Raw genomic sequence first — 24280 nt, 5'->3', positions numbered from 1 at the left:
TATAAATTGAAAAAAATACTTGATTCAAGCTTGAAATAAGTTTGGTTTGTCAAATCTGTAAACTTGAAGGATCGGGTTTGTAAACTTGATTCAAGTTAAAATCATGCGTCGAAGTTCCCGCTCTTCCAGTTTGAATCAAACTTAAAAGATCCAATTTTAATAAAACTTGAAATATCTAGTTTGAATAAAAATTGAAACATCTTATTTGAATATTAATTGAAGAATACAAGAAATAATTCTTTTTTAGCCACTTACAAGCTCTTTTTTTATTTCTGAAAATTTAATTCATATGCTTTTACCAGGATTCACACAGTCTTACATGTAATACAAATTTCATATTTTTTAGGTTGAGATGCATAGCACAATATAATCTTCCAATATTTCAGATAATTTTTCACAATTACAACATAATCTAATAACTTCAATGCCTCTAGTTGTTACATGCTAAGACACTTCTCTAAATAAAAAAGCGAGATACCATCTAAAAACTTGTTTTTATAAAAGAGCAGGAAAACAAGAGTTATTATAGTTTTCAACCCTACAATTTTACATAATATTACTATTCAGTACGTAGAATTCAGAATTCTTTGAAATTAAAAATAAAACACAAGAGATAATTTGTCTAAATAGATTTATATTGAAGATTTACATAACACATTCACATTTGAAAATGCCTCGTATCTTTAACTTTCAACAAACAGTTCCCTCAAAAATTCCTCTTTTTACGATTACTTTTAAAAATAATACAGAGTAAGTTATCTATTCAACAAGATCTTCATCCCCATTGAGTGGAACTTCTTCCCCACTGTCCACAGTGGCAGGTTTTTTTCCCTCTGAAAAAAGTCAAAACAAATAGAATCAATATTAAATTTAAGGATAATCAACCAAAATGATTAATTTTGTATCTGGTATAAAAAAATAGGCAAGTAAGCAACATTTTAAGCTAACGCAGTTTAACTCACAACCAGTGTAGGCCTGTTTAGTGAAAATTAATTTATTCCTACAATGATACAAATACAATATATGATCTTCCCAATAATATTAGTATTAATTATTACTATGTATAAAACACAATTACATTTTGATTGTCAAAAAATGCTAAACACAAGCCCAGGATTGTTTTCACATTACTTCAGGCAAAACCTAGGCGTTGCGGCATTATCACTTCGATAAAATAAATAGGTGAATCTGCGGGATTTTGTATTTTACGGTTTAAGTATAAAACTAGTTGAGCGAAGCTCACTTTGTAACTTCTTTGTAAGAGCATCAGAATGTAATGGCTTGAACAATTGATATGAAATTTGGCCAACAGCTTAAGAATACTGAGCACAATGTTTAGGTAAAAAATATTTGCAAATTTCCTTCTGGATTTTATTTTACGCGTCACGCAATTTCGCTTGTTATTTTAATATAAGTTGAAAGAAAAATTATATTGGGTCTATGACATATGGGTTTATCTCGTTTCATTTAATTAAGATAAACATATGTTAATTGTTTGTAACTGTTTTGTTTACATTTCAATGTTTACTTTCATCCTAGGTTAAAGTTGGAATGTAACAGTTTATCAATGGAAGTAACAGTTTTGCTATATTTGTTTTGAGCATGCCTCAAAGGCCACGTCGTAATATTGGTCGACGCACCAATAACGCAAATATTGTAAGAGAGTGGCGTCGTGAACAAGAAGAACCAGATGAAGCAGTGGTGGAAGAAGCTGATAATGATAGGCAGTTAGCTAATCAATTCCAACACGAATTAGATGCACTAAAATTTTACATTTGCACTAACTGTCATAACCAACAACTAACAGCTTCAAGAAATTTTTTGGTGTTCAAACCAATCACCGATTTGTTCGCGTTGTCGTTCAAATGCAACTAAATTCACGGCGTTAAATAATATGGATGTGTCAAGTGTCCCGAACGAATGAACTGACCTGACGATTGTAGAACAAATGTTGATTGCACGAGTACATCCCGCTATGCGCATTTACAAAGTACAAGCAAATGGTCAGGCTTTTATCAATTCTTATTCTTAACTAAATAAATGAACTATCAGATAAATTTGTCATTCTTTAGAACCTAAATAATATCGGGCAAACAAACGGTGAATCTGTTGAAAGGGAACATGTTGTAGGTTGTTAGCTGCTTTAGCCATTAATCTTCAAATAATGCTTCGCTCATTTATGCGTCTAAAGTGTAACGGTAGACCACCCTCGTGATAGTTCTTGGTTGGTTATCCTAAATATAGCCAAGATATTTGTTACAAATCTTGCTCATACTTTACAAATATATATAAGCTTTAATTTACTGTATAAATTAATCCAGGTAAGGCCCAGCATTGCTATGAAACATGAAAACCCCTCTACAAGAATAAAAATACTAGCATTTTTCTTTTGGCGAATTTCCCTATAGGAAAAAATCTATTACCGTAGGTGGCATGGTAAGACCTAGGCCCGGAACCAATTAACTTTTTCATTTTGATGTCCCAGAGCCCAATAACACCATTCGTTCACATTTTTATATATGTATATATAGATTATATGTCCGTGAACACGATAACTTGTGTAGGCTAAGTTAATTTTTGTCCGATTTTAATGAAATTTGGTTTGAAGGTGTAAAGCGGGATAAACTTGAATAAGTTTGCGAACCAGCATGATCGGACCATGGGAACAGGGATTTATGGGGTTAAAATGGGTTTTTCTAATTTTTGACCTTTTAATCACAAAATTTCCCAATTTCTCTCCAAACCTTTTTAAAGAGCTTAAAAAAACAAATGATTTAGTATATCAAAGTGTTTTTGTACAATTATTAGTTACGGAGAAAAAAAATATATATTTTAAAATTCCCATGTTATTCTTATGGAGAATATTGTAAAATGTCGTAGTTTGCTTGTTTTTGACCAAACTTGGTAAATTTATTTATTTGATACTAAGTAATTAATATTTTACTAAAAAACACACTTTTTTACCCTCCTTGTAACAGCAAGCCTATGTACTCATTAAAGCTAATGTTAATTAAATACATTTAATTGAAAATCAATTCAGGCAAATGGAAATTCACTTAGTCGGCAGGTTTGCTGCGGCGGGGGTATTTTTTAGCTTATACAGTACTTGAGTAATCATAATAATAAACAATAAAAAATATTTTTTATGAAAAACCATTATGCAGTAGACTCCTTTTTACCCGAACACCTAGTAACCAGACTGCACTCAGCAGATATAATTCTTAAACCAGACAATTTTTATCAGTACGGTTTAACCACCCTGGATCGGCAGGAAGTGAGCGGTTGTGAAACAACTTGTCTTGTATAGGTCGGCCGCTTAGAAAACGACCTCCTCCAGCATTGGTTTAGCATTAGCGCGCAGGTCGTTTTCTAAGCGGCCGAACTAGGATAGATTTGAGACCATTCATCACATGTCTAAAGATTAAAATATTTTAAAGGTTCTAAGTCTTGGCATCTTGTGTTTTGTTTACAGTAATTATCCCAAAGTGTCTATAGTTTGGCTATTTTTACAGAATTAACATTATTGGCTTAAATATATTTTGCATTAGACTTTAATCATGTAACAAGTATGCAGTTGTAAGTATGTTGTTGGGCACGTCAGTTTCAAGTGTCTCCTTCCCTGTATAATTGAGTCCACTGTACAGTATTATTAGGCTACCAATGGAATTCTATTAATGGCGAGTTTTTGAATAGTTAGTTAGCGACAATTTTTTATCCTTACCTTCTTTCACATCTGGTTTTGGCTTGTTGAAGCCACTTAGCAACAACGCTTGTAACTTTGGCTTCCGTGACTTCACTTATGCCCAACATTTTCTGTGCAGCAGCTAAAAAAAAAAATACTTAAAATGAACTTAATACAGAATAGTAGCCTACATTTAACCCCTAAGACCTAAAGTTTTCCCATTTCAAACATGGGGTTAATTATAATTTCTGAAGTTCAAATATTTTACTTTCATATTAGGTATCCTTAATATTTTAATAAATCAATTGTTTAACAAGTTCACTACTGATCGGTACTTGCGCCGGTAGGGCGATCAAAATAGACCGATCCTAATATTCAACGTCACTGATGGACTAAAGGTAGTAAATTATTCAGTAGGGATTAGTAATAGAGATTATCAGTAGTGATTATCAGCAAGTTTGGTTAGTAAGGTTAGGTTATGACAGTTTAATTTTTATATTACACAAATTATACGTTTTTTTATTTTTTTACTCTCATTTTGTCCGTATTAAAATTCCGCAGGTGAAATAAAAATTGTGCCACCCCTACAGTGCCTATCTTAACCGCTTCTGGTTAAAAAAAATCCAGCTGTAGGCCGATGTGTATAACTTTATTTAGAAGATCTTTATTACATAACCTGTGAAACTTAAGCCTAGACCTAAGTTATTTTAGTTATAAAATATTTATATTATTTATGTTAAAACACCCAGGTACAGTTCTGCAATAAACCTACAAAAGGCCTATTTTATATCATCAGATGCAAATTTTATTCGATAATTTAACTTAGGTAACCTTAAAATATTAACTTAAGTTAAGTTAGGATTATGTTATTTTCCCATAAAATACTTAAGTAAAGTTATAACTTTAAATGTTTGACTCAGATTAAAATGTTTCATTCAATGTAAATTATTAAGTTTAACTTAGGTCAGAGTTTCTCAAGGTGTGGTCCGCAAGCATTTTTTGTGGGATCCACGAAAAACATTTTAATCAAATTTATTTTTATATGTATTGTATACTAGCAGAGTACCCGTCCTTCGTACGGGGTTGGCGTATAAGTATAAAATGCTTATTGCAGTTATACTCTTGCTTTGTGTTTGCAATGGGAGAGGACACAGTTTGAGTAAATTTGGTTCTTTTAACTTACGATAATTTACACATCTACTATAGCCATAATAATGTGCTACCACTTTACCTAAACAATAGAGACGAATAAGTTACCAAATATTCGCACAATCACAAATTATTTATAAATAAAAAACTTAAGCATAACTGTAAACAGTCCTATTTTTTGTCAGTTCCCATTGTGTATCATTGAGCGCGTTCTGGGAACATGTACCGGTGCACCGGTGTTGCCCCGGTGCAAAAAATGTGTCGTTCTGGGAGACCGGTGAGTTAACCTAGCAGACAGCTATTTCCTCTTTTTCCTCCACCGGTGCAAGATTTATGCACCGGAGAAATTGTACGGTGCATAATACACCGGCGACCTCTGATTGGTCGATTGGTCAGTTTCTTGGACACCAACAACAGCATGTAGCTACGGCAAGATGGCGGGTCCATCGAATAATTTAATAGTTCATCAGTTTTATAGGTTATGTTGCGTAATGAGTGAATAATTTATTCTATGAGGGTGTTATTCCGTATTAAGTGAATAATTTTCAAATAATTTATTCTGTGAGAACAAGTTTGTTTGGTTTAAATATTATAAAGTAAATAATAGGTGAATGTGTATATTATAATCCGATGTGTACCTTAAACCGGTGAATAACCGTTCTGGGATACCAAGACTCTTGCCCCGGGGCGGTACCGGTGAACAAGTCACCGGTTAATCGATCTGCACCGGTGCACCGGTACATGTTCCCAGAACGCGCCCATAGCTTTTTGTTGCTGCTTGGGTCAAATAAGCTGTTGTCATATGTTCTGCACCCTATTAGTAAACACTATAACTTTTCAGTACTATTGAATATCATAGAACCAACTCGTGTAGTTGAAACCGCTGGTAAAATTATTTTATTCATTTTAAATTTGAATACTGATAAGGTTAACATGGAAATCTCCAAAGCCACTGGGGCGGAGCCTGAATGGGTCTTTGAGATAAGAATATGTATATGTTAATTGGGAACGAAAGCTATCATCATACCGAATTTCAGCTCGATCCGACCAGTAGTTACTTAATGCGTGATTGAACTTCAAACAAACAAACAAACACACAAACTTTCACATTTAAAATATTAGTAAGATTATATTATACTAGCGGAAAGTAAATAAAAGAAACGTCTTATAACACTTAAAACATATATTTACGCTTATACTGTTACTCATAAGACGGTAAATATACAAAACAGATGGTAAGTGGTGATCGATTTCGATTGGACACTCCAATCATCATCAGACCCAATAGGCGAATGTAAATATATGTTTTAAGTGTTATAAGACGTTTCTTTTATTTACTTTCCGTAAATTTAATAACACGTAAAATGCTGATCAAGAAGTTATTTAATTATACTAGCCTATTTTGCTATAGGCTAAAGGATTAAGATTAAGAAATATGCAAAAAAACTTAAACCTAAATAAATAACCTAGCCTACTTATTTATTTAGGTTTAGGTTCCTTTGCATTTTTCTTAATTTTGATTTTAATAAGTAGCTTAAACTAGCCTACAGTTTTCTATTTATATCCTAAATAATGACATCTAGTGATACGCATCCGTTCCAAACCCTATCACTCACTCCTATCCTATCCTATCACTACGTATTTTCTATCGATCGTCTATTGATACTTCCCCTAGGGTCAAGTAGAGCCTCGTCTTCTAACTCCTCCCTGAGGAGATAGTTTAAAAAGTTACAACACGCACTCATGACCTCACCATCGTGAGTGCTGATGAAAAATCGTACGACGACCGTAAATCAATCGCTCTAAGCAAAACGGTCGCCGTAACAGCGATAGTAACTGAGCGATAATCGCTCCAAGCAAAATAGGCCTTAAGTTAAGTGGACAAAATCAAAGTAAGTTAACCTAACTTAATGCCAATTTTTAGTTTAATGGAGAAGAAATTTTGTAGCCTACCTATATCAGAAACTAATCGCCTGAAAGCTGACCAGACTCTTACTGCGATTAAACGTAGGTTACTGCATTTTATCTGACAAAGTCACTAACAAAGTAGCTGCTTAAATACTTATCGAGTAGGCTACTGAAGTAACTTAGCTTTAAGTCCCTAGCCCTAAGTTATAAGTTACCTACACATTAAAATATCATGGTATAAAATATGGCATTAAGTTAAGTCTAAAGCCGTGTTTTCCTAGACGTGGAAGAGGAGCGCGGAGAGCGGAAAATCGATTAACACGGCATTCCGCTCTGCTTCCTAGGAAAACAGTACCGGTAACATTAAACTTTAAGACAAGAGGAGTTCACTCTCCACGCTACTCTCTCCCCGCCTAGAAAAACCCAGCTTTATAGAATAGACTACAACGTAACTTAGGCCCATTATGGCTAATCTAGGCTATAACCTACCATAGTCTATACTATGAACAGTGAAGACAATGCCTAGGCCTAAGTTAGACCATACCAGTACCACAATACCTAAGTATCCTACATGGAGAGCTTGATATCCAAGCTGGTAAAAAAAATACAACTCAAAGTTAGGCCGATAAGTTGACAACATTTATTTTTTAGGCTAGGCTACTCATTGCACGTAGGCTTACCAACTCAAAAGTGGCTGGCTTTAGGCTATAACTTACTTGGCTCTTTCAAAATTTTCACTGATTTTGAGTTTACTTAATTTCTTCCTAGGCTATTCTTGTAATTAACTTAAGACGATTTGATTTTGTTAGTCACAATCCTTGAGTTTACTTAGTTTGTGCTAATAAGAACTTACCTTGATGGATAAGAAGAAATAGGCCTAGATGAAACTTAATAACAAATCAGCTTTAACAATATAATATAACTTGAACAACTCAGCACCACAATATCGATATTCTCAACTCAATGAGATAGATTGAGAATGAATCGCTCACAAATACACAATAAACAAAACAAAGCAATATGGTAGATGGCGTCTTCAAGTGTCGGTCCCACCGTTAGCGTCGTTCCCGCTCTGAATTATGGGTAACATACACTCGACTCCAATTCGAATCCAACGTGATACTTAAAAGCTGTAATTTCAAACCAACGTAAGCGTAATGGAAGTGCATTGTGGGTAATATTACACTCGACTCGGATTCGAATCTAATGTGATATTTCAAAGCTGTTAATACAAGCAAGTGCAAGCGTAATAGTAGTGTGTTGTGTATACTCGAATCCAGTTTGAATCTAATGTGACATTTGAAAGCTGTTAATTCAATCCACTGTAAGCGTAATTCAAGTGTGTTACACGAAGTTGACATTTGACTCGAGTTTGAATCTAAAGTGACAATTCAAAGCTGTCATTTCAAGTAAAAGCAAGCGTAATTCAAGGCTTGAATCAAGCTTACGTGCTATCTGGGTTAAAATATGCTCCCACATAGCACCGAATATTTATTTGATATCAAATAGCTATCAAATTTTTGACATTTGAATATCAAATTGATATTCACGAACATTCGTTTGATATCAAATAAACGTTCAATTTAGGTTCAAACGTCACTCAATTTTACATCAAATAAATATTCAAATTGAATATAAAATAAATATCAAATTTGACATTCATAAATTTATTGGTAAAATATAATAAAGAGAATATGATTGAATTTACATTCACATTTTAAATATGATGGTGATAAATATTGATATAACATTTTTGACATTCGAATATTAAATTAATATTCGCGAACATTCATTTGATATCAAATAAATGGTCAATTTAGGTTCAACCTCACTTAATTTGACATTAAATAAATATTAAATTGAATATCAAATAAATGTCTCATACATTTATTGGTAAAATATGTTTAGAAGAATTAGGTTGCATTTTTTCACATTTCAAATTTCATGGCGATTAAAATAATATCAGTTCAGACTTCTTTACTGTTCTTACCTTGATTTGACTTATTATTCTGAAGTTATAGGTAGTTTGTTAAAGTTCTTGGGTGACCCAAAAATGTAAATATATATATATATTTCTTATTTGACAAAACAAAAACAAAAGTATCACAAAACATATTTGTTTAAAACAAAATTGCATTCAAGGAAAACATTTAAAAGAAAAAACTTTGTTTGTATGATAAAATAAGTTTAATTAAAAATTATTTAAACACAAATATAAAAAAGATATGTACAATTTACAAAAAAAATAATTCTGGTCTTCTTCATCTCCCAAATGGCCTTCTTGAGTTTTCTATTGTTCCTGTAAAAGAGGTTCAACAGAGTTATTTTCTAAGACAGCTATAGATAAAATATAATATGTTAGACAAGGGGTCTCCAACCCTTTTTCCTCGGTGAGCACTTTTTTGTCTAAAAACGCCACCGATTTAGCGACTAACGTTAATTGTTCGCTACTCTATCGAATCACAACATCATCTACTATCGATGCGATTGTAGTTGTCGTTTGTCACAAGGTAAAGGCTTTTTGTGATACGGACGAAATGAGAGCATTCTATTATAAAATTAATACCCCCGTCGCAGCAAACCTGCATCCTAAGCGAATTTCCATTTACCCGGCTTGATTTCTACTAAAATATTCCCTATAAATTTTCAGATTTATTTCCTATTTAAATAACATTAATTTTAGTGAGTAGTTAGGTTTGCTGGGGAGCGTTTCATAAACTCCAAATTTCACAAACTCCAACGCTTAAAATATTAAATAAACAGAGTGGTTCATAACCTCCAATTTTCATAAGCTCCAAATCTATAACATTCAAATAATCACTGTTTCACAATGTCCAAATTACACAAACTCCAACGTTAAGATACCAAATAAACAGTGTGGTTCATAATGTCCAAATTTCATAACCTCCAACGGTACAGTCTGAGTCAGAAGTCTCTACAGTGGTTGCCACAGTCAGATAGCAGGCACCGTTCGCCAGCGCTCAACTACTGATTATACGTGCATTTTATGATTGAAGAACACTCAGCTGTGTGACTCAAATATGTGTTAGCACACAATGTGCAAATCAAATTTACATTTTTACATTTTTAATACCTTTAATTCAAGCTTTCAGCTGAGTTTCTTAACTGTTACGTCTCTCAATTAAAAAGCCAATTTTATTACATTACAAATATCGTAAGAGATTTTTTTCCCGATGAAAAATTTTAAAACATATAAATATGTTTTATAAGTATATTTTCTAATAGCTGTTAAAATTTCATAATGATTACATCAGTTGTTTTTTTGTTATGTGTAAAAATAGCCCTTTGTTAGAAATGTGCCGAAAACCTTGTACTTCATTCATTCTACCCACTAAAAGGATGAGTTTAAACTACATAAAAAGGTAGATCCTAACATACATAAACGCAGAAATACATTTTTATAAGTAGGATTTAACTTATACATCATTAAATAACCTACTACATATTGTAGGTATACTGGTCACGTTTCAATAAAAGCTCATACTCGAGTATTTACACTTTTTTACTCACAGCAGTCTCGTTTCTCTTTGCAACTTAATATGGCTAGTTCAATAATGTTAAAGTTTTGACAAGGTGATAATTTATATTTTGATTGCCTTTTCAGTGGAGAGCTAAGCATTGTATACCTTTTATTTACCAATAAAAATGCGTAATCACAAACAGTGGAGTCTTTGACTGTCGTATAAAATATTAAGGTATGAAGTTGTTGTTGTTGTAACGATTATTGCATATTCTATTTAAAAATAGTGTTCAATGTAAATAATTCAACAAGTTATTAGATAGGTACCTTTTAAAGTTTTTAGATTCTATTTAGCAAATTTCCCTATAAGAAAGTACAGTAGCTATTACCGTAGGTGGCATGGTAAGACCTAGGCCCGGGACCGATTTACTTTTTGATTTTGATGTCCCCAGAGGCCAAAAACACAATTCGTTAAAATTGTTATATTTGTATATATATGTGTACAGCTGTCCGTGTGAAAGCATGCATTTTCTAAATTTAAACCGACGACAGTCAGGGATTGCCCTGGTGTCTTAAAATGGTTATTGCGAAAGCAAGACAAAAAGGAAATTTTAGTTTCTTAAATTCAGAGGGTAATTCGGATGAAATCATCATTATTCTTTGGATTATGACTATTTCTCCTTTAAACTTACCACTGATAACTTTTGCTTCAATCATTTTTGGTGTCATTTTTAGCGAATTTCCTTATAGGGAAATAAGCTATTACCGTAGGTGGCATGGTAAGACCTAGACCCGGGATGGATTTACTCTTTCATTTTGATGTCCCCAGAGGCCAAAAACACCATTCGTTAAAATTTTTATATATGTATATATTCAATTCAATTCAATTCAAACAATTTTAATTAATGCAATTTTTTTATTAAATACATAATCCCTTGTGACATGCAAAGCACGCGCGGGATGAAACACATATTTTTCTTAATACATTTCATTTTCTTGTTTCTGGCAGAAAAAAGCTCATTTTTCCTTCTTTGTCACTTAAACAGAACAGTGAGTAGACATTTCCTATTGCAACAGTTTTAATCATATAAATAAATAAATGGTCTGTTTACAAAAATCGGCTTAGCATATTATATATATAGATTTCCGTAGTGGTTAATTATTCATAAGATTTACTTTCTGGAGAGAATTTGTAGAATAGTGTTTTATTAACTGTAAGGGTTTCTGTAATATTATTTATAATATGTTACCTTAAATTATCACTTACATTTCATTACACAGTTTAACTTTAACTAGTCTGAATCTCAATTTTTTAGTGAATATAAATTAAAATGTATGCAGCACTTAGCTTGAATTGATTAGGGGTTTAGGTTGGATAAGAAAAAGTACAGTCCAGCAAAAACTTCGCACCACGGCCTTGCTGGCGTTGCAGTCAAGAGGGAAGCTATCGTCAAGAGGAAACACCATACTTTGCAAAAAAATATATAGGCCTATTTTTTGTTTTGGTCAGAGAGGTTCTGCCTGTGGCTAAGTTGTAGCCAATAGTTTAATGCATAAAATAGCCTGTATTTTTTAATTTTTTACAAACAATGTTTCTGTAGATTGCTTAAACAGGTAGGCATGCATAGTATGAATAAAGTACAGGGAAAACCTATAACAGTAATATTTTGAGGTAGTTTCCTTTTCTTTATATGCTTGTCAATGCTGGAGAAACGTAATTTCGTGATTGGTTTCGACAAATGGGTAATCAAACCCTAACCATGCACTGCAGTGGCAAAAATGTTAGACGTGAGCCGTTGATTAGCTTTTAGCGAATTTCCCATATAGGGAATAAGCTATTACCGTAGTACTCATGGTAAGACCTGGACGCGGGACCGATTTTTTTTTCGTTTCGAGGTCCCTAGAGGCCAAAAACACCATCCGTTCAAATTCATATATATATATATATATATATATATATATATATATATATGTGTGTGTGTGTGTCCGTTAGCACGATAACTCAAGCAAAAATGATCCGATTTTGATGAAATTCGGTACAAACGTGTAAACCTACGTTTATTCGAACGAGTTCGCGATCCAGCATGATCGGACCATGGAAACGGGGGTTTACGGGGGGTTTTATGGGGTAAAAATAGGTTTTTCGCATTTTTGACCCAAAAAACATAAAATTTAGCAATTTCTTTCCAAACCATTTTGTAGAGCTTAAAAAAACAAATAATTTAGTATATTGAAGCGTTATTATGCGCCTAATGGTTACGGAGAAAATTCCAAAAAAATGTAAATTTAAAATTCCCATGTTATTCTTATGGAGAATAAGTAAACTGTTGTAGTTTGCTTGTTTATGAACATATTTTGATCAAATTAGAAAAATGTTTTTATTTCTTACAAACTATTAACATAAAAAAAACAGTTTTACCTCCCTGATGCAGCAAACCTAAGTACTTGTTAAACTAATTCTATTTAAATCGGGAATAAATGTTATATTTTTAAGTAGACATTTCAGTGTAAATCAAATCAGTCAAATGGAAATTCGCTTAGTCTGCAGGTTTGCTGCGGCGGGGGTATTTCAAATATAGATGAATATAAACTCGTTAAATGTTTTAAAATAAAATCATAATATATCCATTGAATATAACATGTAATACTATCTAACAACTAAATGGCTAAAGAGGATGAAGAAGCAAATAAATAGGTATTGTAATGTGGTCTCAACCATGGTCTCAACTATGAACCCGCTGAACGTTTTAAATAGGCCTATTTCGATAGAATGTAAAGTCAACCGCACTTTTAGCAGGAATTCCACCACATAAACTTAGAATAAGAGTAGTTTCTATTTTTGTTTATATTATTTTGACCAGAACCAAATCTAGGGTAAAGTTTAGTCAAAGGGATGCATTTACACTAATTTAGTTTACCTTAACGAAAGGAGAATAAAAGTAGAAATAATAACTGGGCCAGGTCGCTAATTCAGTGGGTTTTACCAAGAACTTAAATTATCTCCACATCTTTATATGCCTTTTCATATTTCACGAAGACAATTTCCGAAATTACAATCGGGGAAGCATTTATATCAAAGAATTTTGTTAACTATAGACTACCGGTAAGCATTAAAATGCACAAACATACGCCTGTAAATTAAGTTACCATTCTTCGCAATGTAATGACATATTTGATGTAATACAGTATAATGATAATTAAATGCTAGAAACTCAGTTTCTATATCCCGTAAACTGATGCTGAGCCGGCCAAACTCCTAGCGCCAATGCCAAGCGATTTTATGCCTATTTTTAATCGCTTAAAAATTATACAAGCAGGCTCCGTATCAAAAAAAGCTTCAAATAAAAAATAAAATTCATACTTTGATCTAAAACTTTGCCGCAGGAATTTTTTCCCTGACCAAAAAATAAAAAAGTTCCTCGCTTACTACATTTTTCATGTTTTTTATGGTGTTAAAAAACAATCATCTGTTTTAATTTGCCTAAATAAATTATAAAAATTATGTTAAGGTAAAAACTAGCTACATAGTAATGAGCACTGGTTTTTCCAGAAAAATAATATATCAATTTGAAATTTGTATGTTAACAAATAAGTGTAGCAGAGCAGGTTGAGTGAATGTATGTTTGTGTAAAACAGAGAGGTTCATTCGGCCCGTCCGCCTCGGTATCCCGCCAATTCGATTGACTTATGGCAGCAGGGCCGGACTTAGGACTTTAGAGGCCCCGGGCGAATTTTCCGATGGGGCCCCCAGTATGATTATACGAGAACATATACGGTACACAATGTAACGCATTTACATGCACACTAATTTTAAATAGCTAATTTCATGGTGAATTAATATGTAAACCTGTTAGAATGCTGTATTTTGTATAAACTAATTGTATGTAATATTTTAAGTCTGAAAATAGCTACAATGTACGGTGTTATGTTATGATTTGTTCTTGTTGTAATTGTATTTATAAAATTTTTAAATACCTAGCAGGTACCTTACACATTTTTTGCAATACATTAAAATGTAATATCCTTTGCAACAAATAATGAAAACTATAGATAAAATAAAAATAAAATAACACGTACTTGTAAAAGGTTTAATTTAATTTTTTTACTGTAATACACATTCTATTTGGTGCTTGAATGAAAACTCAAATGAAAAATAACTAACATTAATTAATGGAATAAGTTATATTTAAACACGTGATGTAAGTCAGAGATAATGCATAAACCTTTAAAGCTTTAATATATTTTATAACTTACTATAATTTTACTAACAAACCTTTTACTGTACTAAGTTTATAAGATACAAGTCAAAACAATTTTAAAGTTTACTTTTTATAGATTAATCATTATAAAGTTTAGAACATAGTTATTTTCCCTATAAATAAATGTCACTTCCTACTCTGATACGTTTATCACGTTGGCATGGCAATTACAACCTCCTGCTTTTCCTACATTTCTTGGCTGCACTAAAACTATAAAATTATAAACTATGACTTATGTTTATTTTCATAGTGGTTTTGGCATGGAATTCTCGTTTGTATAATATGTTAAAAGTCCTAGCATGAAAAGTACCATTAAGAACTTTAACGAGTTTGAGTTTTTTCTTGACGAGTAAAATGTTACAATACAAGTCTAATAACCAATCACAAGCTAACCATTTATATGAGTAAACTGAAAGATGTTTAAATGTATTCAATATAAATTAATACAACACAAACCTAACATTCAATACAACATTAATTTGTTCTTTGCAGTGTTTGCAGAATTAATAATAAAATACAACACAAAAGTACGACAATGTCAACCAAAAACACACTAGGAGTAAAGTGATTTATATTGTTTTGGATTGGCGATCAGGCATTGTATGTATGTGTATGCGCGTGCGTGAGACAGACAAGACTAGACAGGATCCCTTATCAGCTCATTATCATTTATTGTTGCAGCTGCTTGTTGAGCGCTTTTTTACAATTTCAGTCGACAACGCTCGCCCGCTCCTAAATAATGTAATTTTTGTTAACATCAGACGACCCTAGTTGTCATAAAATGTCTATATAGATTTTTTATCCTACTGGCGCTGTATGATTTTGGGGTCATTCCATATGAAATCAACCAATAAAAAATTATTTTCAACCTGACCATCTTAGATTTTGATGAAATTTTGCATACTTGTAGTATTTTGAGTCCTGAATCCAAATATGCTTTTTAAAAAAATCTATCTTTTATAGTTTTTATGATATAAATATTTGAAAATGGTAAAAATTGGCGTTTTTTACTGTGCGCGCAAATCTGAAATGTCGTCTAGGATGAGTTCTATTGGCCCTATCAAGTTGTACAATGGCTCATTTTAAAGAGGATTCAAATGCCTTTAATCTGATACCAAACTCAACCTACTTTGGTAAAAATTATTTCTTTTTGAAAATTTCAAAATATGTTTTTGAAAAAAAATTTAAGATAGTGTTTTTTGAAAAATTTGAAAATTACATATGTTAAAGAATGTAATCTAGTAAGTACATTTTAAAAATTTCAAAATGGGATGATAATGGGATCAGCAGTTATGATAAAAATACTTGACTATGGTTCACTGTTTCCAAGCATTTCGGTGCATACAGCGTGTAAGTACTAACCTAAATGTATCATTAAATAAGAGTCTATTAATTATATGATTAAAATTAAAAATATCTGTCTATATTTGAATTATGTATGTCATATTTTGCTATATATAAGCTAAATCTAGCAAGTAAACAACATTATTAAAGTTAACAGAGTTTCCGTCAACCTTTGAACATGGGGGCTACTTTGAACAAATTTTCCACTTTTCATATTTTATTTTTTTTCATATTAATTTTATCTTTAAATGATAATGTTTATTATAATTTTCTATTCCCAGATAAATACTCTACTTAAAAAAATATTTAATTGTGCATACTATGGTTCTGCAAAAAATTAAAAATAGGTACTCATTTTTCACTGACATTTTTTAGTAAAAAAATGTCATCCAAACTTCCATGTCTACAGCAAACCCAGTAAGTTTATGATTTATGACTTAAAACCATAATTGAATAGCTCATTTATCTGGGATTAAGAAAATACCTGCTTTGATTACTTTATAAGCACTAAGCAGTAATAACTTTAAAAAAAAAGAAAGAAAAATTACCCAATTTGCTGACCCTTACTTATGGCGTCGCGACCCTTAGTTCTGGAACAAAATTTCCCGGACATGAAAAAAATACTTGGGTTTTAAGTTTTAAGTGTTATTTTTTTAAATGATTTTTCTAATGAAAATAGATGTTTTGAGCTTTAGTTATTATTAGCAGCCATAATCCAATTCCTTTATTTGACTGCTATGATATTTAAAAAAATACCCTTGCAAAGTTAAAAAATAACCGGACGGACATTTTGAAAATTCTCCGTAACTTTTGTTAATTTTTGACATATCAAAATAGAAGTTATACAGAAATGTGGTATGTGGTTTGTGGTATTTAAATCCACAAATCAGTTTTCACTAAAAAAACTTTTAATTGTTTATGTGAGAATACATTATTTATAGGTACTTATGAGCAGACATTTCCCCAAAACTAAATAATTAGGCTATCATGGAATATTATCTATGTATCAATAATAAGATTACTACAGGATTTAAATAGATTGATCACAGTATATTGTGTGACAAAATTATCAATGCTTGTTTGTCTCTCTCTCTTGTCACGAGAGGAAAGACAGACAAACATGGACCTATTGGTTTTGGCTCAGGTTCCTCAGTATTTTCCAGTTGTGTTGCAACGATTTACTGTAATCAATCTTTAAGTCTGCCTTTTCACTAGGCTGGAGACACTAGTCAGCCACTAGATCTGTGCAAAATCACATTGTGAAGCACTTTACGTTTACACTATCAGGTCGCAGCGACCCACCTCGGCAGTAGCGACCCGGTCTTGAGAAGTTGTAATTTGTTTGACAGGTACACAGGTCTAACTTATGTTTGTCAGTCTTTCCTCTTGTCTCAAGACCGAGTCGCTACAGCCGAGATGGGTCGCTGCAACCTGATAGTGTAAACGTAAAGTGCTTCACAATGTGATTTTGCACAGATCTAGTGGCTAACTAGAGTCTCCAGCCTAGTGAAAAGGCAGACTTAAAGATTGATTACAGTAAATCGTTGCAACACAACTAACTGGAAAAGACTGAGGAACCTGAACCAAAACCCATTGGTCCATATTTGTTCAAAGGTTGACGGAAACTCTGTTAACTTGAATAATGTTGTTTACTTGCTAGATTTAGCTTATATATAGCAAAATATGACATACATAATTCAAATATAGACAGATATTTTTAATTTTAATCATACAATTAATAGACTCTTATTTAATGATACATTTAGGTTAGTACTTACACGCTGTATGCGCCGAAATGCTTGGAAACAGTGAACCATAGTCAAGTATTTTTATCATAACTGCTGATCCCATTATCATCCCATTTTGAAATTTTTATAATGTACTTACTAGATTACATTCTTTAACATATGTAATTTTCAAATTTTTCAAAAAACACTATCTTAAATTTTTTTTCAAAAACATATTTTGAAATTTTCAAAAAAAATTAATTTTTACCAAAGTAGGTTGAGTTTGGTATCAGATTAAAGGCATTTGAATCCTCTTTAAAATGAGCCATTGTACAACTTGAGAGGACCAATAGAACTCATCCTAGACGACATTTTAGATTTGCGCGCACGGTAAAAAACGCCAATTTTTACCATTTTCAAATATTTATATCATAAAAACTATAAAAGATAGATTTTTTTAAAAAGCATATTTGGATTCAGGACTCAAAATACTACAAGTATGCAAAATTTCATCAAAATCCAAGATGGTCAGGTTGAGAGCCTTGTTGATTTGATATGGAATGACCCTTTGACTCTATCGACTAAATTGAAGATCCGAATTTCGACGTATAACTTAATTACTATTTTATAAAACCTTTTAATTGAATGGGTAATATAATACTTCAGCCCCTTAAAATCGTGAATGGCATATACTTAGAGGTAAAAGAATAACATCTAATAAAACATTTTTTTCAAACAATGTTTTTATTTTTCAAAAGTATTAGATCTCAATTGAATCTCCATTTAACCCCAACACAATTGTACAAGTTACGTTCTACGTTAGGACAAGAGTTTTCATATTATTTATAGTATTTTTTGCCCCAAGCGAAGGGGCCCCCTTCAACTTGATCACCGCGGCCGTAGGTTTGTGTGAACGGCTTCATTGAAACTCAAACTGGTCCGTCACAGCCTAGCAGCTATGCTCGTGTAAACTAGGTCTAAGCGCGGGGCCCAGTGCAACCCTGAGGAAAAGTCCCTTAGAGTCAAGAATTTTGGTCCTAGTAATACCTTAAAATTCACCTAACAATAACCTTAAATATAGGATAACGAAAATAAAGCTGTTAAAAAAGAAGATCATTCGGTAAGTGTCTGATTAGTTTTCGAAGATATTAATAAAAACTACTGTGCAAGGGGCCCCTTCGGGGCCCCCCTAGGCCCGGGGGCCCCGGGCGCTCGCCCCGTCCGCCCCTAGGTAAGTTCGGCCCTGTATGGCAGAGACTGTACCGTTGGAGCTTATGAAACTTGGAGGTTATGAACCGCTCTGTTTATTTGATATTTAAAAGTTGGAGTTTGTGAAATTTGGACATTGTGAAACTGTGCTTATTTGAAAGTTATAGTTTTGGAGTTTATGAAGTTTGGAGGTTATGAAACACACTGTTTATTTAATATTTTAGACGTTGGACTTTGTGAAATTTGGACATTATGAACCTCACCCGTTTGCTGCTACGGGGAAGATGGTGAGATGTGTTTTTTCAATTGAAATATTGATAGCTTAGTATAAAATAAACCAAATTGCCAAATTTGATTAAAATATATTAGGGATGGACGAGATTGGATTTTTAGTTCGAGACGAGACGAGACGAGATTTTTTATTTCTCATAAAATTTCGAGACGAGATCGAGACGAGATTTCTCTTCTCATACACAACGGGAAATGCACGTTCAAAATTTTTACCTGATTTTGTAACATTGTTAGATGACTGTTTAAATACTAAAATAATGATAATAGGCAAGAATATTTACAATCTTTCATTAAATAACATCAGCATAACATTTTTTTATTAATCACGCCTAACTTATTAAAAATGCCTACGATTAGGAAACATGGTGATATCAGTTAGGATAGAGTTCAACTTATCCTAAAATAAAATGAATCATAAAATAAAAGCAATATTAATTTTTATAAAATAGTTACTTGTTTTGACTTTTTTTATAGTAATAAAACATTCCTCACACTGCTTACACTTAACAAAACTTCTTAAATGTTATTAAAGTAATATTATTAAAATAATGAAAGTAATATTTACATTAAAAGAATTAAAGTAATATTTACATTAAAAGAATTAATTAAATAAGAACGCCTTCGAAAAGGAAACGCAACTACAACACGCTCCTGTATTGCGGGTATTGCATTGACTTTCTGCAGGCGTTTTTAATTTTTTTTTTTTTTTTTTTTTTTTATTCTCGTCTCGATAAAAATCTTGGCCAAAAAGTAATCTCGTCTCGTGTAACGAGATTGAAAATTTCCCGAAATTTCGAGACTTGACCATCCCTAAATTATATCCATAAACAAGCAAACTAGAACAGTTTATTTGTTCTCCATAAGAATAACATGGGAATTTTAAATTTACAATTTTTTAAATTTTCTCCGTAGTCAATGAACATTCAAAAACACTTCAATATACTAAATTATTTGTTTTTTTAAGCTCTTCAAAATGGTCTAGAGAGAAATTTAGAAATTTTAAGTTTTTAGGGTCAAAAATGAGAAAAACCCATTTTTACCCCATAAAACCCCCCATAAACCCCTGATCCCATGGTCCGATTATGCTGGTTCGCGAACTCGTTTGAATAAATGTAGGTTTACACGTTTGTACCAAATTTCATCAAAATCGGATCAATTTTGCTCGAGTTATCGCGCTAACGGACACATATATAAATATATATATATATATATAAATATATATATATATATGAATTTGAACGGATGGTGTTTTTGGCCTCTGGGGACCTCAAAACGAAAAAGTAAATCGGTCCCGGGTCTAGGTCTTACCATGAGACCTACGGTAATAGCTTATTCCCTATATGGGAAATTCGCTAAAATGTCGTAACCTAACCAAATTAACCAAACTTGCTGATTGTGAAAAAATTGGATTAAGGTTTACTACGGACAAAATGAGAGCATTCTATTATAAAATTAAACTGTCATAAGCTAACCTAACTTGCTGATAATATAAAAAAATATACAAGATAAAAATTGAATGAAGATTAGATTTAACAAGGTTAGGTTTGCAGCCATGGAGAAGGTAAAAAGTTTTTTTGAGCATACGTCAATAGTAGGCTATAGGATAAAGTAAATAAGTTTGCCAAATTTTATCAAAATCTATCCATAAACAAATAAACTACATAGTTTGCTTTTTTAATAATCTAAAATATAGTTCTGTTCATAAAATAAAATTATAAATGCCTCTAATTCTAACGAAAGATGTGCAATTAAGAAGTAATCACATTCTAAGCTAAATCTTTGACAAAAAGTTCAATGATTTTTTAGTGAGAATAGGCTATAAAATTTGACACTTAAAATGTCAGCTAGTTTAAGATTTCAATTTGTAGTTCTGCCAATTAGGATCAATTAAAAATATATATATTTAAATTAATCTGCCGCTACTTGACTACTACTAATATTCCCCTAGGCCTATTGAGAAAAAATTAGCAAGTGAGAGACATTTACTATGTTCCTATTTAAATACATTAACCTGCCAACTTGGAGACAGGGTATTGTACACAAATTTTGTTGAATGGGGAAGAGACAGTTAATTGCTCTTAATTATGGTATGAGCCGCGAGGTAAATATATCTCCCATGGCTAAGCCTGCATTCATTGACAAAGTTTTCTTTTTACACCTCAAGGAAATCACGGTCAACAATGAAGGGTGTTGCTGGGATTGCAAAAGACAATCACGACACCGTCGAGACTGCAGTATAATATGCTCGTGAGTCTTGGCGAGATCACGGGAGATGATCACGATATAGCTGAGACCACCTGACCACACGTGTTTACGCAATCGTGGGAGAATATAATTGGTGTTTGCTATAAAAAATAATAATTTTCAAAAACGTATGCTGGCTTTCTGCTGGCTGGAATAAAACTGCACGAGGGCCGGATGTAGCCCACAGGCTGTAGGTTGGAGACCCCTTCGTTAGGCATTTTTAAGACCTATTTTTTTACTATACCTGTACTTTATAATTAAATTTGTCGATAAGGCATCGAGTTCTTGACAATAAAGAAAAAAGAGATGGATAAAACCGCAGATTAAGTTTTGCTCATTTGCATAGCCTGTCACTGAAAATTCACAATTTGAAAAGAAAACATCACAGTAGTTAGATGTCGGCCTAATCTGTTAATTATAATAAAATTTAAGTTCTATATTAGGTAATTAGATAAGCAATCTTTTCTTTAACCTAAATTATAAATAACACAATAAATTTACCTTGCATCAATCCTAAACTTTGCTGGGCGAAGCCAATTCTTGATTATAGTAGCAACAACATATATTTCCATTACACCACGATCCTAGTGTTCTTGCGTACCGGTTCTGCCTCTGTATAAAAGAGATTAGTATTAGCACTAGAATTTGTATATATTTTAATTTTCCTGATCAACACCCAGGATAGCCTACAACTAGGTACACATATTAAATTGTTAGTGAAATCTATTTTATATTTTGATGGCATTTGCTTCTTTTGAGTAGCCTTGTTAAAGCTAAATCTAAATCTGAAAATTGAAAATTTTGACCTAGGTAGTGGTAAAAGTAATCCTCAGTCACTTGAACGGACAAATATTGGGGTGAGCACTGACTGAAATGAGTGCAACGGTCGGATGTAGTTTGGTGTGTGTATAGGCCTATGTGTGCGTTTAAAAAAATTCAACTAATACAGTTTTCTTTTACACAAGTTAGCACTGCCGGAATATTTATATAGTGTAAATCAAAGACTTCCTATATAAGTGGGTCACAAAAAAGAGAAACTCTCTTAACTGTGTGATGAACCTTAGGCTACGTTATTACCCAATAGGTAGGCTACCTATCATGAATTAGGTTGTGTTTTGGTGGTAGAGCCTAACTTATCTACAGTTCCTAAGAGAACCTGCGATATATTATCGGACGGTATATATATCTGATTTGATATTAATATTGCAAAACCAATTCACCAAATCTGCAAATCATAACTCAATTTGATGTTTACATAGTGAAAAAACATAGGGAACGATGTATTGAATCGGATAATTATTGATATATAATATTATTCATCCGATAATATATCGCAGGTTCTCTGCGGAACTGTACCCGTTATGGCAAAAAAGACATAGGCTACACAGTCATGGCGAATCAAACAGAAAAATTGAAATAAAAACACCTAAGATTGAAACTTTATTTTAACTTTGAGAAAACCTAATTGAAATATGTATGTCTACCTATTATTAATGTCTGATTGTAAATAAAAAAAAAAAAAAATTACGCAAGATAGCTGGCTTCAGATGCAGATTGCAAAAGAAAAATTTATTCCTCCTTCCCAGCCTACAGGCTGCTAGACAGCCACTTTGTCACTAGGGAGAATTGGTACCGTAGGCAAATTATTCACTGCTACCAAATAATAACTTCCACCAAAGCTGCAGAGTTATCAACTGAAACAATGGAGAGAAAACTACTTTTAGTTAAATTCATGCATACCTTTCTCTGGCCTAAATATGTATCAAGATTAGTTAGGCCTAATCATTGGTTGGTAAAGGAAGCATACAACAACTAAAATACAAAAGACTAAGAGACAATACAGGGGTAGACTTTCGTATCTGTTGTCAAAAACAACCGAATGAAAATATCGATCGTTATAGCCTATGTTCATTCAGTTGTTTTTGACAACAGATACGGAAGTGTACCCCAATTCAGTTTAAAAGGAAAATGGATTTCAAATAGGCTAGGCTATTTCTTTTATAATACCGGTAAATTGTAACCTGGTTGAGGTAGAATATGTTAGGCCTAGGCTAGCCTAAATTAAGTTAACTTATTCTTGATGGTGAATTTACATAAACTTAAGTTAGTGACTGACGTAAAATATAACCCACATAACTTAGTAATATTTCAAAATTAGCCTAACAAGGTATTACAACACAGTATGGTATTCCATTTGCCTTGTAAACCAGTAAGTTAGTCCTACTTACCTACTAGCCTATATATTGAACACTATTATCATCCGGAAGTTGCCCTTTGAAGCTAAATAAACTACTGGTTCAGCAAGAACTAAGCAAGCCGCCTAACTTAGTAGCTTACGCCTAGGCCTAATTAGTATGCAGAAAAATACTTCCTCTAAAACAGATTGCCTATTTTGAGGTTTCAGATTTATCTATTTTTATACTTAAGTTAAGGCATTAGGAATGATAAGTTGGCCAATTTAATTTGTACAGTAGCTTAACTTAGGTCTAGGTAAGGCCAAGGCCTAAAATACGTCTATGTTACTAGGTATAGTGACTTATACTTACATACTCCAAGGATCAAAACGTGAAAAGATGTTCGGTGTAGGTTATTCCAATACCCAGTCACAAAAATAACAACTCTAAACTAACAGTGGCACACACTAAACAAAATATCAGCACACTTAAGTTGACTGATTTGAGGTTATGTCTTGTTCTTGATACTCTTGTTGCTTCCATAGTTTATTTTCACTACTGTACTTGTGTAGCCTACTCAACAAGTTAGTTGTCATAGGTACATTTTACATAAATCGTGTACTTTCCCTCAAAATGGCAATTTGTTGGCCAATAAATAAATAAATCCACACCGTGAGTAAACTGGCCACCACTGGTCGCGCGACGGATTTTGTAATTTGTTTTGTATTGTAATGAAATGTTTTGTTTTGTTTGCTGAGTTAGGTTAGAATTAAGTTGGTGTTTTGTCTTCAGTCTTCCTCTCTTCCTTTCAT

At 32.5% G+C, this 24280-nt stretch overlaps 2 long non-coding RNA genes across 2 annotated transcripts; both read right to left on the bottom strand.

Moving 5' to 3' along the window:
• Positions 1-697: 697 nt before the first annotated feature.
• LOC128990062 (uncharacterized) lies at positions 698-7691 on the bottom strand. The gene is made up of 3 exons (XR_008490485.1): positions 7593-7691; positions 3722-3824; positions 698-833 (listed from the first exon to the last, which is right to left on the bottom strand). It is a non-coding gene; the product is annotated as an uncharacterized LOC128990062 (long non-coding RNA).
• A 1218-nt stretch (positions 7692-8909) lies between these two features.
• Positions 8910-24280, bottom strand: LOC128985484 (uncharacterized). Its single transcript, XR_008490032.1, has 4 exons — positions 23841-24280; positions 22823-22988; positions 21796-21906; positions 8910-9038 (listed from the first exon to the last, which is right to left on the bottom strand). It is a non-coding gene; the product is annotated as an uncharacterized LOC128985484 (long non-coding RNA).

Source organism: Macrosteles quadrilineatus, unplaced genomic scaffold, assembly GCF_028750875.1.
Source record: "Macrosteles quadrilineatus isolate MER2022 unplaced genomic scaffold, UCM_ALF_1.0 Scaffold_1__1_contigs__length_201487025, whole genome shotgun sequence".
In the NCBI taxonomy this organism is placed as follows: domain Eukaryota; kingdom Metazoa; phylum Arthropoda; class Insecta; order Hemiptera; family Cicadellidae; genus Macrosteles; species Macrosteles quadrilineatus.
The sequence above is the reverse complement of the archived record's forward strand: the minus strand, read 5'-3'. Positions and strand labels throughout refer to the sequence as shown.